The sequence below is a fragment of the Citrus clementina genome, unplaced genomic scaffold, assembly GCF_000493195.1.
Source record: "Citrus clementina cultivar Clemenules unplaced genomic scaffold, Citrus_clementina_v1.0 scaffold_3, whole genome shotgun sequence".
Taxonomy (NCBI): domain Eukaryota; kingdom Viridiplantae; phylum Streptophyta; class Magnoliopsida; order Sapindales; family Rutaceae; genus Citrus; species Citrus x clementina.
In genome coordinates, this window is record NW_006262339.1 from 34,967,660 (window position 1) to 34,985,048 (window position 17,389).

Below are 17,389 nucleotides of genomic sequence, written 5' to 3' on the forward strand. Positions count from 1 at the left end.
GAGAGTGTTTCGTTATAGAGTATATGTTCACATCCTTAAAGATGTGAGATCGAAGCTTGATGATAAAGCCCAGGAATGCATTTTCTTAGGCTTCAAACATAAAGAATTTAGGTACAGATTACGAGATCTAGTTGCAAGGAAGTTGATTAGAAGTAGAGATGTTGTGTTTCGTGAAGATCAAATAGTTGGTGACAAAGAGAAGAGTGATGAGCCTCAATCATCTTTACAATTCCTATTATTCCAACTTGAGCTTCTCTACTTGTAATTCATTATTAGGAGAGCTAGAGAGGACAATAATGATGGTTCAGTAGAACCAGTTGAGCAAATACCTCCGGAATTACCTGCACCATCAGTTGAGCGAGAATTAAGGAGATTCACTTGAAAATAATGACCTTTTACTAGATATTCTCCACATGAGTATGCAGCACTTACAAATATAAAGGAGTTAGAATGTTTTGAAAAAGCTATGTCTCACCAGTATAAAAGTGAATAGATTAAAGCCATGCAAGATGAGATGAACCTTGAATAAGAACCACACTTATGACTTAGTGAAGCTTCCTAGTGAAAAGAGGGCACTGAAAAAAAATGGATTTACAGGTTAACAATTAAAAATAACTAACAATAGTGGTATAAAGATAGATTGGTTGTCAAAGGTATCAGTCAGAAGAAAGATGTTGATTTTGAAGAAATATTTTCTTCTTTGGTAAAAATATTTTCTATCCAAGTTGTTTTGGGATTAACATCTAGTCTGAATTTAAAGACTGAATAGCTTGATGTAAAGATAGTTTTCTTGCACGGTGATTTAGAGGGGAAAATATATATAGAACAACCTAAGGGGTTCGATGTCAAAGGCAAAGAAGAATTTGTATGCAAGTTGAAAAAAAAGCTTATATGGGTTGAAACATGCACCAAAACAGTGGTACAAGATTCTTTCACGGAGAATCATGGTTTCAACAAAGATTATGTCTGACCATTATATTTTTGTGAAGAAGTTTAGTAATAATGATTTTATCATTCTTTTACTTTTTGTAGATGACATGCTGATTATTGGTCATGATGCTAGTAAGATTGATAATATGAAGAAAGAGCTTACCAAGTCCTTTGTAATGAAGGACTTGGGACTAACAAAACATATTTTTGGCATGAAAACTTCTCGTGACATAAAAACTAAGAAGTTATAGTTATTTGAACAAGAATATATTAAAAGGGATCTTGAAAGATTTAACACAGGCAAGGCAAAATATGTTTGTTCTTGACCTACGAGTCATTTTAAGCTTAACTTCAAGCATTGTCCTACAAGTAAGAAAGAAAAGCAAGAGATGAGAGGAGTTCCTTATGCTTCAACAATTGGCAGCTTGATGTATGTCATGGTTTGTATAAGACCAGATATTACTTATGTAGTTGTTGTAATCAGCCAGTTTCTTTCCAACCAGGCAAAGAGCATTGGACAACAGTAAAGTGGATTCTCAGATACCTTAGAGGCATTTCCAATGCATTTTATGTTTTGGTGGTGACAAACTTGTATTATAAGTGTACGCAAATGTAGATATGGCAGGAGATGTTGACTATAGAAAATCTATATCAAGATATTTGCTCACTTTTGTAAGGGGAGCAGTCTCATGGCAGTCCAAACTTCAGAAGAGTGTTGTTTTGTCCACCATTGAAGCAAAGTATATTGAAATCACTAAAGGTTGCAAAGAAACCTCGTGGATGAAAAATTTCTTGTAAAAGTTCGGTATAAAACAAGGCAACTATATTGTATACTACAATTGTCAAAGTGCCATTCACTTGGCAAATAATTCGACATGTCATTCGAAATCTAAGCATATTGATGTGAGGTATCATTGGATACAAGACATGTTTAAAAAAAAAATGAGCTACAGCTTGGGAAGATTTACACAGTAGAGAATAGGTCAGATATGATGACAAAGTTATTTGCAAAGGAAAAGCTAAAAAGTGTAAGCAGAAAGCAGACTTGGTGGTGCCCCTTACATGATCTAGAGGAGGAGATTTGTTGGGTCCATCTCATTTGGGTGGCCCAAGCCCAAGTTTCATTAATGGGGCCTGTAAGCAATTAAAGAAAATAAGTGGGGCCAAGTGAAATTAGCCAATAGAACATATAAATAACAAAACCAAGCAGCGGTTGTTACGTTGAAAAATGCAAAAAGATGAGAAAAAGGAAAGGAGGAACAGTGGCGTGAACTTGAATTTGGATGCAAGGATTTCAATCTTTAATTGAATGATTGGAAGGCAAATTTAACTATGTTTTCTCACAAATTTGGAGGGTAAGTTCCTAACATCCCCTTGTATAATCCTACTAGTATTGATTTTGTTTTATCCCCTCATTGGCTGTCATTTGAACTCCCCACTTGTTAAAGAGATATTTATTAGGCTGTTATTATAAACTAAGATTATTGAAATTTTTATATTATCAGCCTCTAGTGTTATTTAGAGAAGAATTTGTACTGTATTCCTATTAATATAGTGGAAGATTATATCGAACTATGATCCTATAGTTTTTCTTTGTATGGGTTTTTTACATACAAATATATGTTCTTGTAGGTGATTCATTGCTTTAGATTGTGTTGGTTTATTTTCTGTTTATCTATTTGTGATACATATCCTATTTTAATCACATAAAGAAATAATGAGTTTGTTTCCGCTTAATTTATAGTAGTTTGTGTGGGTTCTTTTCCCAACACTTATGTGGGTTCAAATCTATATATTTTGTTTTACAAAATTTATCTATTGAAAAATTGAAAAATTAATTAATTTGTCTTCGAGTCTCTTCACTCTTTATTTTACTCAACCCTTAGTTAACCAAAACTCCATATCGGAATTTTCATTGATCTCCAAAAGCAAAATGTATTTATTAATAAAGATTAAATAAAGACTAAATCTTATGGTTGTGGCTTGATATTTGACTTTTTATAACAGTCGTAATGTTTAATCAATAATATAACTTTTCAATATGGTTCTGATGAATTTGCAAAGTACTTACATAAAATTTGGAGAAATGCTTGTGTAGGATCCGCTCACAGGCTGCGTCAGGGAGTTTTCCCATTTGGTAGACAAAGGGTCTTATAACGAAACTCATTAATTTTTTTTAAATAACATTTAATCGATCTGCAAAGTAGAGTCCATTGCTGATCCCCCTTGAGGACCCCACAACTTTTATCACCTCATACAGCCCCAATTGCCCCCACACATGTGCTCTTGGGGACCTCTGTATGTGAAAGTAAATCTCACAACAATTTTCATATATAGAATCATGCATGTTATGATCACTCAACAACTAAGAAATACGACATATATTATTGGTTATTCCGTTGAACTATTCTTAGTAAATATTTCGTTGAACTATTCTTAGTAAGTATAATTAGATAAGATGTTGGCCACAGTAAAATTGTCAAATTTCCCACCCTAAGAATGATAAAATTCTAAAATTACTTGAAACCTTTAAAATTTATCACTTTTTTTTCCTCAAGTTTTAAAAAATACGATTTTTCCGTCTTCTTGTTAACAGAGTTGGAATATGTTACTGAATATTTAAAAAAAAAAAGATAATTTTATCCTTCTAATGTAATTTAACATTATGATGCATGATATTTTTTTTAGCAAGGACTAGATAGAAAAAATAATGTCAGATTTGGAGATCTACTATATCATTTCATTGCTTTCAACGAGAGGAATAAAAGTCGTAGTAATTGGTTTGCTAAATATTGACATTATTGGTCGACTAGTTTTGAACAAGTCTATACGTAATTAAGATACTGGCCACCATTCATATTAAAATATATATGGGCGGGGTAATCTTACATAAAAGGCCATGCATTTTCCTTTTACACTGCGATGGTAGAAACAAAAGCTAATATGGGTTTCAATTCATATTTGCTCACTTTCATCTTGATCAGTAGCCTGCTACTTCCACATTCAACTTGCATGGCCGTGGCTACTGAAGCTGGTTCTGTGTCTTACAAGTTGAAAGTAGTGTCGAAGAGAACATTTAGAACTTTGCCGCCATCTCCGAAGACAAACCCTCCAAGTCGCTGGGTACCCGTTCTTCCTCCGCCAGGGTTATAGCCGCTGTCATCACCAATTGTTCCTCTATAATCAGTGCTATCCTTCTCTTCGATATCATCTTGCCTTGTTATTTTGTATCCTTTTAATACTTTTGATGTAATAAAGTTTTGAGATTGAGACATTTACAACACCTCCCATCCCCACAACAGCTTTTAGGCTTTACCACTTGCGCCATTCAGTTTTCAAAAAGCCACGTTGCGACTTTGATGTCAATTCTTATTTTAAATATGTTTGTTTTATGGTTGGGATGAGTTTTTCGGTGAAAAGTTTTGATATATAAAAGGTAATATAGTATTATGAAGATTGCCGAGTATTAGTAGTAAAACCTAAACACTACTAAGGGGAAAGATGTAACTCTCCCTTGTATTGTAATGTACACACTCTTGATCTTCTTGAATAATTGATGGAGCTACATAAGCTTATACTGCTTTTTTTTTTTTTGGTTTGATCTTTTGTTGTTGCGAAGACAACATGAGTTTATTATCTACCTTGACACCGGAGTGTTTTCATATTTACTCCAAGAGACAAACACACGCCAAGATTATGATTTTATTTGTTTGGATTGACTGTATCTTTTAGAGGTAATTAAATTATATATTATATATATTTTTAAAAGATATATGTATTGAGTTTTTGAAGAATTTTACGGAATCAAGTTTGGACTTTTCTTCTTAAAGATATTCAAGATTTTGTCAACAAAGGTCACAGCTGTTAGGATTCTGCACAAGTCTGAAAGTTCTGAATTTATTGGTATCAATGCCTCAAGATTTAATTAACAAGTTTCATATTATTGAAAGATCTATGAGTCAAGAGTTTAATAAATTTGACAATGTTTGATTTGGAGTTTTCTACATTAAAATATAATTAAATGAGTGCTAACTTATCAGATTTGTTGTTAAAATTGACCTTGAAGCCAAATTGGATTTTGCTTTGTTTTGCTCCACCTCATTATAGCTAAGACCTTTAATTAAGTTTGAGTTGAATTCTAAATGATAAAGGTCTTATCTTAAGCTTGAAAGGATATTCCAAGCTGCCTACATAAAGATATTAGATCGTAACTTTTAGAAATGGTGGTAATTATGAGAATGTAACTTTGAAGAGTGTTTTCATTAGAGTTCTTCATGCAACTTTGTATATCTTAGAGGATTCCTTTGCAAGCTCACCATAAATATCATGTAATGTCCACATTTCATCAAAAACTTGTTATGAAAATTTTAATATACTCGCAAGCGCACGAATCTAGAGATAGAATAGTGGTAACGAGGTCGATCCCACATGGATTGTTATAAATTGAAAAGTCTAATTTAAATCTAAAATTAATATTAATTCTAACCTAGTTGATCAAATTGAGTTTAAGAGAAATTAAACTAATTAAACTAAGGAAGCAATTAAAATAAAGGAGAATTCAATAAGATAAGAATTACCAAGGTTTCAGAATCCACCACTATTCAACTAGTAATTATCTAAATATTCATTAATCCCCAATTTTAGAGTGACAACTCGAAATCAATCTATATCATCTCATAAATATAACAATTAAGCCCAATTAATTAAATCTAATATAGGTTCTTTTTCCGCTTAATAGTATGACATCTAAGTATCCTATCTGAACATCTTGAATAACAAAGAGTCAAAGTTTTCCTAAGCACTCTATGTAAACAATTTAATAAAAGACATGGAATCAAAGATAATCATGTATAAACTTTATAAATTCAAGCATGGAAGTCGAACTACTGCAGATTTTCTTCTCTTTGTCTCGCGTTTTCCTCCTCTGGTGGCCCCCCTTCTCCAAAAGCCAAAACTCCCTTTTATAATCTTTAAAATGGGCCCCACCTCTTAAATCCTAAAGGCAAAAGGCTTGCCCTTTTATTTGCTTTAGCTCTCACACGTGCCCACCATAAGCCATAAATTGTTTCCTCTTTTAATTGCTCAACACGGGCCCACTTATGCAAAGCCTAATCAAGCTTCATTTAATCCTCATGTGCTGGCCACTTTTAAAGCTAATATCACTTTCTCCTCTTTGTCCGCATGTGGGTGGTGAATGCATTTGTTGAGTTCGGTTTCCTTGGCTTGAATTAACATGCATATAAGCATAATTGCTTCCAAGTTAATTAATCTTTAATGCTCACAAATTGAACTCCTTTATGCTCTTTTTATCCATAATCTCTAATTAATTCCCTATTCAATAAAATAATTCAATTAATTAAAAATAACAAATAAATATAACTAGTAATTATTTAATTAAGGGTAAAATATGTATATATTATATGCTCATCACAAAATTTGCCTATAGAAAGGTGAGAGGTTTCATAAATGGTTGTCTTAGAAGACCGTCGCAAGGAAAACTATAACTAAAATCCTAACTAAATCACTTTCGCAGGTGATCGCGATTGCATTTAGCGTATGCAACAAGCCTTTAAACCCCTAGGTAGCCCTAGTGGACTGTATTCTATTTCATATATTTGTTAAATAAAATGAGTGTTTTACTTGTCAATAAGGGTGATTAATTTTCTTAGTTATGGTGAAGCGTGAAGCTCGAATTGTGAAATTAATTACTCTCACAAGTAAGTTTTAAGTTTATTGTTTTTAATTACTTGTTTATAAGTTATATTTTCTACCAGTTATTTTTATTTCAAGTTACTTTGTATACCTAGCTCTCCTTAGATCTATGAGGGTATTTAGACATAATATCAATATACCAACATGGTCGTGGCACATTATATACTCAATCCCCATATTTATCCATAAAGTGATTAATTAAGAACTAACTTGCATAATATTCAAACTGGTAAAAGAATTGAAAAATATAAATATTCTAGAGTATTATAAACATGATTTGAATATCAAGAGTGAATCTCGTTACCTTAACACTTTCTTTAATTTATATTATTACTTATTAATGGGTAAAAGCTCATTTTATCCCTGTATTATGAAATTAATATTCATTTAGTCCCTATATTTTTAAAAATACTTCAAAACATCTGTGTTGTTAAATTATTGATACTATGTCATTACTTTTTGTTCCTTTTGACTTGCTTTTACAATATTACCATCTTACAATAATGTTTCTTTTTTAACTTTAATAAAAAGAAAAAATTAAATTACTAATTTCACCCCAAAAATAAAAAAGAAATAAAAAATATATTTTAATTTTTGTGGAACACTTTGTAGAGAAGCTAATATATTAATTTTTTTATTAATATCTAAAAAATTTGATAGTTTAATTTTTTTTATAATATTAATTTGTTTGGATATACATGAGCTTCCACAAAGATTAATATATATTATTTTTATTTTTATTTTATTTTTTGGGATTACTTTATTTTTTTCTTTTATTATTTTCCCACAAAAAAGAAACATTATTTAAGAGGGTAAAATTATAAAAGCAAGACAAAAGGAATAAAAAGTAATGGCATGGATGTCAATAGCTTAACGGTAGGGATGTGTTGAGGTATTTTTAAAAATATAGGGACTAAACAAGCACTAACCTCATAATATAAAAACTAAACAAGCTTTTACTCCTTATTAATTTTTCCTGTAATTATTATTTAATAATTAACTACTAAAATTTTAAATTCCCTATACTTTAGACTTATTAAGTTATATTATAATTAATCACTTATAAACTTAGGAGTAATCGACCACTTTTGTATCTCAAATTTAAACTTTAAAGTATAATGGGACTGGAACTCAAACTCATAATAAAAATCTTCTGCCAAAGCACTTTCGTGTTCATTTAGTGTAAATAAAAATTGAAATAGCTTTCTGAAACATCAATCATTCAAATAAATATTATATTATAAAATACTAAATAGATAAGTCATAATATTTTCAATAAATTATTTTAGAATTGCATTAAATAATTGATTAGAAATATATTTAAAAAAATTATTTGATTTGCATAACATAAAACCAACAATAATAAGAAAACTTAACAAAACAATATTGTAATAAATGATAATACAAATTCAATTCAAAGTTAATTAATGACTTAATATTAATTCATTATTTAAAATAAAACTACATTAATTAATAACAAAAAATTTATTCATTTAAAATAGAACAAAATGTTATTAGATTTAATGTTCTTTAATTCAAATTTATTTATTTAATTAATATGTAGTAGTGTAATTCAGATAAAATTTAGATATAAAACTTAAATTGTGCTCTTTAAGAGTTTTTTTTATATGCTATACATTTCATCTCAAATCGTGCCGCGTTTTAAGGCTTGTGTGCCTAAAACCCTATATGTCGTGTTGTACCGCATGTCTTGATGAAGAGTGCTTGTATGGATACATGCTGTGTCTTTGCGCTGCCTCGTGCCACCCAGTCTGTCGACCATCTCTACCTAAAACATTGTTTTAGTGATATTATTTTTATTACCAAATGGTATAAATTTTTAGTTACCATACACTTCATCGGTTCTGTTTGTTTTCTAACTTGATTGTCAAATTTTAAGGGAATGACATTTTCATCTCTCTAAAAACAATTTCATCATTTGGCCCCTAATAAATTTGTAATACTCCATTTAATCCCTAGAGTTAAAAAAGTAACTACAAAACTCATTATTGAAGTCACATTTATCATTCAACAATCAACAATATGTTAGTTATATGATTCTAATACTGAAAATGTACTATTAAACACTTATTAGGGATATAAGTGATAAAAATAATTTTTAAAAAGGATAAAAATGTCATTCTTTAGATAAAAAAGCAAATCAAATTGCTTCGCCCGCACCCCCCCCCCCCCCAAACACCAAAATCCAATTGTTTATGATGGTAAAAGTTTAATTTCCAGGCCACCAAGTTTGCCCAAGAAGAAAGGAAAGGATAAACAAAATATAGCTCGGGATTTGTTAATTGTTATGGCAAAAATGATATATGGACGGAGGTGTAGCCAGGATTTTGATCGAGCTAGGGTACATTTAAAATCAAACATGACTCGAACGCGTGACTACGCGCAGTGGCGGATTTAGAAAACAATTTATTGGGGGTTAGATTACATATTAGTAAAATTTTAAAACTAGAACTTTGAATGTATAAAATACTTGTTAATATATTTATGACTGTTCTCGACGTATTTTCAAGAATAGAAAAATGTTTGTGGTGATGTCATTATTTTTAATTATAGTGTGGGCTTTTATAATTCTAAATGTTAAAGTTTAAATTTGGTGAATTTATAAATTTATAGGGTCAATTTTAATAGATTTAATGGGGGCTAATTAGAAATATTAAATATTTTTTCTTTTATTCTTAGAATTTTTTTTAGCCAATGGGGGCTACAACCCCCACTGGTCACATGGTGCATCCGATGCTAACTACGCATGTGGTAAGTTCTCATTTGGAACACTGTGTTGTGGGCCCCACAAACTCCAAATGGGAGCTTGTCTCATGCACAATCGTGCTTATAGAATGTGTCCGCATAAAGTATAATACACTTCTAAAAATTTAGATAGCAATATAAAACTTTACAACTATAATAGTCATTAATAATAAATTTACTAATGATGATTGTTCTCGTTGAAAACTCCTTAATGGAATTTTATGAGTTGAAAATAATGTATGGTAGTTTAATTATCAATTTAAGAAAAAATATATTTTTCAATATAGACTAGGTTATTACTTAATTTTCTTTTAAAATCTTTTAATAATAACAAAAATATTCATATATTGCAACACACAGAGCAAACATGAATGCATGATAAAATTGTAAATTTTAAAACTAGACAAAAGATTAATCAAAAAGTTAAAAATTAGAATTAGGTAGACTTACAACTTATGAGTCACTGTTGAAAAACCAAACAATTGATTTTTTTAGAATAGAAAACAAAAAAAATTAAAGACTTGTCCATTAACCATTTTACTAACATTTTATTATGATTGTTTTTTATTTTAATATTTTTTCTCGTGTCTTTAATTGAATTTCATGAAATGTTAATAGCTAATTAAATTATTTAGAATTAGACATTTAAACTAGGGATAATATGAAATATTTTAAAATTATTAGAGTCACTTTTAAATTTTACAATTTAGTTGGGGTATTTTTCATAAATAACAAATAAAATACAAATTTTTAATCGAATTATAAAAAAAATTAAAAGCCAGCCGGGCCTGTGCCCAAGCTGGTCCCATGTTGGCTCCGTCCCTGTTAATATGGATACAAAAAGTAGCACAACATATTAATATTAAAACACCGAAAAATTAATTACAAGATAAAAAATTTATCAGAATACAATGATATTTTTTAAAATTTTTTTATAACTTTGTACTAAACGTTTTACTAATTAAATATACATAAGTCATTATTCTTGTTTTGATGATCTAGATCTCCCAAATAAACGCGGCTTAAGTTGTTTTGATGATCTAGATCTTCCAAATAAACGCGGCTTAAGGAGTGTAGGAAACTTCATATTCATTTGACCTTTCCACGCGGTTAGTCTTCTGTGACGTTTAGGTTCCTTCTTGTTGTCTGTCAACTTGTAATTAACAGTAGAAATAACCTCCGCGGCCTTTATGTTTTACCACTTACTCCATTCATTTTCCAAAATGACACGTTGCACCATTGACGTCATTTTTTGTTTTACATATGTTTGTTTAATAGTTGGGATGAGTTTTTCGATGAAAAGTTTTGATATGAAAAAGGTAATAGTATGAAAATTGTCCAGTATAAGTAGTAAAACCTAGAAATTGTAAGGGGGAAGGTGTGGCTCTCCCTTGTATTATGATGTACACACTCTTGATCTTCTTGAATAATTGGTGGAGATTACATGAGCTTATTCTGCTTTCCCTGTTCGATCTTATTTACCTCTAAAAATCTATGTATCAAAGTGATTTAAACTCTTACCCAAATATATGGGAAGAAGTGGTTTACTTGTAATATAATTGGAGGTTCCCATGTTCACGAACCTATATGCCCCTTTATGATTGCTATTATTATTATTATTATTCTGTGATCTTTCCTGTTTACTTTTAAAAGCATTATAACAACCAGAAATTAAAATTTCTCCCCTCATTTACAAGTGTAGTTCAAACTTCAATATATCCTCTTATATCACCATAAGAGACTTGACTGATTGAACCGATTCACAGCTATATTTATTGTTGTGAAATTAACCCTTGTGATTACTAGATTAATCACACTGCAAGACCTAACTCAGATTTAAAGACTTAAAAATCGAACTTAAGCTAACCAAGAACAAAGATCAGATCAAAGAACACAACCCAAAGAACTAAGAACACATAAGAACTTAAGTGGTTCAACACCTTTAAGGGTGCCTACATCTACTGGAGAAAACAACTCAGGGAGCAACTTTATTAAGCTTCAAGGTTACAGAGATGATAGCACACAATACAGAGATTACTCACTAAGCTCAACTCTCACTACAGCTGCTTATTATTTCTCTCCTTGATCACGCACAATAACACCAGAACCAGCTCATTTATATATCAGTTGTGCAGGCGTAACAGATCCAAAATTTCCCTCCAAATCTAACAACCTTTTAACCAACCTGTCACGAGCTTCTCACGTGCTATTATAAAGCCTTCCTAAACGACTGCTAGCATTGCCGTTTAAGCTTAAACCAGGCATGCATTAGACACGTGAGATTTAAAGGTCTTGTACGACATTGGCAACTTGTCAGCTTTGGTATATTGCTCAAATGAACCGACACGTCACTCATCTTCACAACTTAAAACCGACACGTTGTTCTGACGAGTTTGAATTCATTTCAACATTTAGATTGAAGAATTCATCTTTTGTAATTGTCAGATAGTTACGTAGAAGAAATAATAGTAGATAAAAATAACATGAAGATGGCACACATAGTAGAGTCAATATCATTATTTGATGCAATTATTGCAAGAATTAAGCAGTATATACCTTTATATATAGCATATACATATAGTACGAATCAAGATCATTATATGATAAGCGACTAAGCGTAGGGAGATAATCAAAATCATTTTGTGCACATGGATCGATTCCAAAAATAAATTCGTCATTTATAATGGTTGATTATTTTACTTTTATGTCATTACATTTAATTTAGTGTATAAATTGGCATTTGATGAGCCATTGATAAATAGAATAATAGCGGAAATACAATTTTCAAAACTGTTATATTTTTCTCGGTAGCGAGTAAAAATCATCATCAAAAGTATTCTTTTATTTCACCAAAGTCAATAAATATTTACTTCTTGAAAACTATATATACCAATAGTCGGAACAATTGTCAAAAAAAAAAAAAATAGTAGGACCATCGCCGCCGTACATTAATTTTTCTACATGCAAGAGGCGGCTTTTAATCAAGCGGGGGCAGCTGTCCCGCCTTGCTCTATACCAGTTCCATCCTTGATTAAGACCAGATATTTTTAATATAACCCCTATGATTAAGGTCAATCATTTAGTTAATTTTTGTATTTTTGAAAATTACCAAAACATCCATTTCATTATTTTAAGTTGTTAGATTTAGAATTCTAAAAGTAAAAATTATATTTGATCTTATATTACTTAAATTCAAATTTTTGACATGTAACAAGTGTAAAAATAGAATAACTAAGTTTATTTTAATCAAGACAAATGCATAAATTTTTTTTTAGATATTGTTTAAAAATATCTAAATTAACTAAGTAATTAGCGACCCACAAGTCCAAATATTGATATTTTGACTTTTGGCCATTTGGTTGAACAAGTCTCGTAAGTAATCGCCATGCATAATGGCCAGTCAATGCTATATAAAAGGCCGTGCATTTCCCTTATTTTGTCATGATAGAAACAAAAATTAAACCAATTATGGGTTGCAATTCATATTTGCTTACTTTCATCTTGATCAATTGCCTGCTACTTTCACATACTACTTGCATGGCCGGCAGGGTCACTGGTTCTGTGTCTTTGCCGCCCCCTCCCGTGGCCAATCATCGGATCACACCCAAGCCTCCAATTCCCACACCGAAGGCCAATCCTCCTCCGCCGCCATCATCATCAGTTGCTCCTCCGTAATTAATCAGTTCTATTTTTCACATCCATTATCGATATAGATCTTCAGCTTAGCCTGAGTGATAGAGACTGCGCATGAGTAAAATCTGCTTTTCGTGTTTGATTTTTGTTATCTGTCCAAATTCAGTTCACATGTGTACTGTATTCCGATTTTTATATCTTAATTAAATTTTATCTCGACCTAAAAAAGGATGTATTCTGAATAGAATCAATATGTCCTTGATTCCTTATTTAGTTTAATATGTATGAATCTTAAAATCTCCAAACAAAGATCTTCCGAAATGATTATACGAAAATTTATTAGAAACGCGGTAAAATTATTTGATCTTACTTTTTAATGGTAAAATTATATTTTTGTTTGATATAACTTTTTAATGGTAAAATTCAAACGGATCTAATTAACATATAACAAGTGGAAAAACATATGAGTAACAAAGTAGCTTTTGATAAATAAAAATTTAAATAAAAAACAAAGACTATCAACTAATTAGCTAGGTACTAACAAGAGCATTTACCCTGCCATAACTTGATTGCTACCAAATACTGACATTATTGGTCATTTGGTTTTGAACATGATGTAGAATGTTATTTTAAAATTTTAAAATTTTAAGATTTTTTATTCGAATTAGAATTAATTGTGGTATCTGTCTTAGTCTTTTATTTATCTTATAATTATAATTTAACTTTCCTTTTTAAATAACTAGCTTTCTTGGCTACCCAGTCCATCCCCACCAAATCCATAACAAAAAAAAAAAAAAAAAACCCAAAATTTGAAACCCTAGTGCCACTACATCCACCACCATTGCCGTCGCCACAGTCAAGCAAACGTCACCACTCGCCACTAACGCCACGAGACTCGCCATCATCCGATGACTGAGCTCCAACCATCACCATCAATAAACTGCAGCCAGCAACCACTGGACAATAGCTACCCAAACCTGCAAGCCCCGACACTCAACCCACCACTGTTCAGCTACCTTCATTGCCAGCCTACGCCACTACCAAACACACAAGCCACCACCGACTAAACCCAGCTAATCTCGCAATCAACTGGTGCTCGCACTCGCCGCAAATCATCCAAAGTCGTGAGCGCTCCACTAGCTATCGCCATGAAACCTGCCACCTTTATCGTCCATCGACACCACTAGCAGGCTGTTCTCTAGTCACACATCCAAAACCAATCACCAATCACCACCAACGCTAGCAATAAATTGCCACAAATCATAATCAAAATCACCACAAGCTGCCGCTACTTTAAGTTGATTTTTCTATCAAATCGTCGTGACTTAACCTATAACGACACCCCTACTACACTCCTCACCACCATATTGGCCAGATCCAACCATTATCTCTCTTCATCATGACCACCAACCGTTGGTCACAACAAACCGAAAGTTCAGCTTTATTTATAGTTTTGCGATTGCCTTTGTATTTGAAATTGAAATATTGAAAAGGCCTCTGTTTCAAACGCTTGATGGAAATTGCAGTCTTGAATATTTTATTTCATGGTTGGATAAGGTTGAGGAGGAATATATGATTTAGAGTGTCGAAGTATGGTTGAGTACAATTTATAGCCAATTTTCTATTAAGACGGAGTGCTTTAGAATGGTGGATCAGAATGCAAAAGTGTAGATAATTTTTCGAATGTCTTTTCACAATTACTTCATGGACTCGTATGGAGCAAATGTTAAGATCAAGATCCATTCTTATTGGTTATTGTTTGGTATGAGAGGGTATGAAATAAATTTTTAATTATGCTTTTCAGTTTGAATAATTTTATGGATGCAAATATTATTATGAACCTAAAGAGGATACAATTATAAGATTTGTGAGGGAGCTAAATTTATATATTAAAGAAAAGATGCCTACATACTTTATATTCACTTTTACATCATGCAATTCTTTTAGTGACACAAATTGAATCGCAAATTGTATCACAAATAAAAAAAAAGAAGCCAAGCATTGAAGCAATTAAGTCGACCTCATCCATGACACTAATATGATATCCTATCCTATCATAAGTCAGCAGCTTGAAGTGAAAGACATTCAGGTGAAAGAAGTTTGTACCTCTCCATATGTTGAAGATGTGCCTAATGTTGCAGAAGGAAAGATACAATTTATTATTAATTTAAAGTTTCAATCTAACAATTTGTACAAAAATGTGCATGATCACTACTAGAAAAATGGTCTTTACTGACTTTAGAATAGTGTCAGAAATTACTTTTACTGACACTTATTAATTGTGTCAGTAATCTGGGAGTCAGAAAAATAGTGACACTTGTAAGTGGTGTCAGTGATTACTATTACTATAGTATCACTAAAATAATAACACCATGGTATCAAAATATTACAATACTATATTAGTATTTGTGATTACTGTTACTATAGTATCACTACTTTATTTATTATTTAAAAAAATAATTATATAAAATGACATGTTGCCCATTGATTTGTTGATAGAATTAAAAGGCTGTGAAAAATAAGAACAAAAATCAATTTATATATCAAAACCTTTCATAACATTTAAATATTATCAATATATATTACACAATCCAAATACTTCAATACACAAAGACGTCTGATTACAAGACAAGTTATTCTTATAATTGAATAATCTTAACTGCTATTATCCAATCAATTTGATAATGATACTTCTCTAGAAAATATCTTCATAGTATATGACTAATTACCGAATTCTGTCCACAGGATAAGGCATCTTGAGCAATGAGCCATATCAAATGAATTTGAGGGGAAAGGTAGGCGCTGTGTGGAAATGATGCCAAGAATTGAGGGAATTCCACGTTCCAATGCAAATTGAACTTGAGCTTCATGATTATCTCTTGGTGCAAGAGAAACCGTTAAAATTCCACGATCTAATAAATCACCTCCCCAGCTAGCAACCTATAAAAAAAAATGTAAGTGAGTTAAATTTATCCTAAGATGACCAAGAGGCACCATAAGAATAAACCATCAATGCAACATAGATTAGCCCAGTATATGATTAGATGAAAAAGTGGGCAAATGGAAAAAAAAACTCACCCCACATCCAATGTCAATAGCAGTTCGAACTGTCCCATCTTTCATTTCTGGAATCAGATCTCGCATCAAATCAACATATGCACCAACTCCTTTGGGAAACATTGTACCTCCACCAGGAAAGAGGAACTTCTCTCCTTGTTTTCTCAGCCAATTCTGATTTGACTTCTGCTTGTTAATCCAATCATAAGGCACATTCCTGAAACCAGATCCAAATAATAGAACAAAATTGACTTACGGCCAACATCAGTGGACAATAAAACCAGTTCATTAATAGATCATAATACATGTACCAACATTCATCCCTACTTTTTGGCCACTTGATAGGTGGCTTATACCCATCAGGAGGGGGTATTAAGCATTCCTTCCTCTCAAAAACTGGAGGGCAGTGGCGTTCCATGAAAGTCGCGTTCCATGAAAGTCAGCCGATGAGCACCGTACTTTTTCCACCTCTGTAGCAATGAATGTTTGCCATCAATATGGCCACTTGATAGCATATAGCTTTGTAACATTGCCTAGAAGCTGTTACTATTATCAAATAAGCATTTAAGGTATACCTTTGGATCTGTGCATGGAGTGTAGTCTTGATAGTTGCTGCTGCATTCAGGGAAGTTAACAGATTTGATCTGAAGCAGAGCAACCACTGGATCCTTGGGAGACGAGACTGCTTTCTGGACATCCCTAATCTCGACCCTGTTTTTCTCAGAACAAAAGATTCCACCAAGGTAAAACGAAAACCCACGTAGTGCAACAAACAATACTGTCAAAGGAACAATCCTGGGACTTTTATCACCATTTGGAGAAATCGGTTTCCCATCTTTATGCTTCATTTTGTCAGAAACAATTAATTACCTGCATTGATAATAGTAAAAAAAAATTTAGTCACAGCTAAGTGAGATTAAATTTTTAGCTCAATGAACAAACACGTAAATAAACATCTCCAAGATCCCAACTATGGAAATAAATACATTCCATGCTCCAGTTTCGATTCCTCCATTGTCTAAGATATTAAACTAAGCATCATAAAGCAGAATGAAGCGGACAGTACAATATTTGAGTCACAACTCAATGTCACAACCCAGTCACTTATAATTATCCTGAGACTATTAATAGGATCCAATTAACCAACTAAGACGGTTGAGAATTAATGTGTGAACTTAAATGAATGAGTAAATATCAATTTGACTAACAAAAAAAAAAATCAAATGGGAGTTAAAGAACACGAATTTGCCTGACGAATGAGCGCAATAATAAAGCAAAAGACGAATTTGCC

General features: G+C 31.8%; 1 pseudogene; it reads right to left on the reverse strand.

Moving 5' to 3' along the window:
* Positions 1-15,762: 15,762 nt before the first annotated feature.
* Positions 15,763-17,022, reverse strand: LOC18047890 (annotated as a pseudogene).
* Between the last annotated feature and the right edge of the window lie 367 nt (positions 17,023-17,389).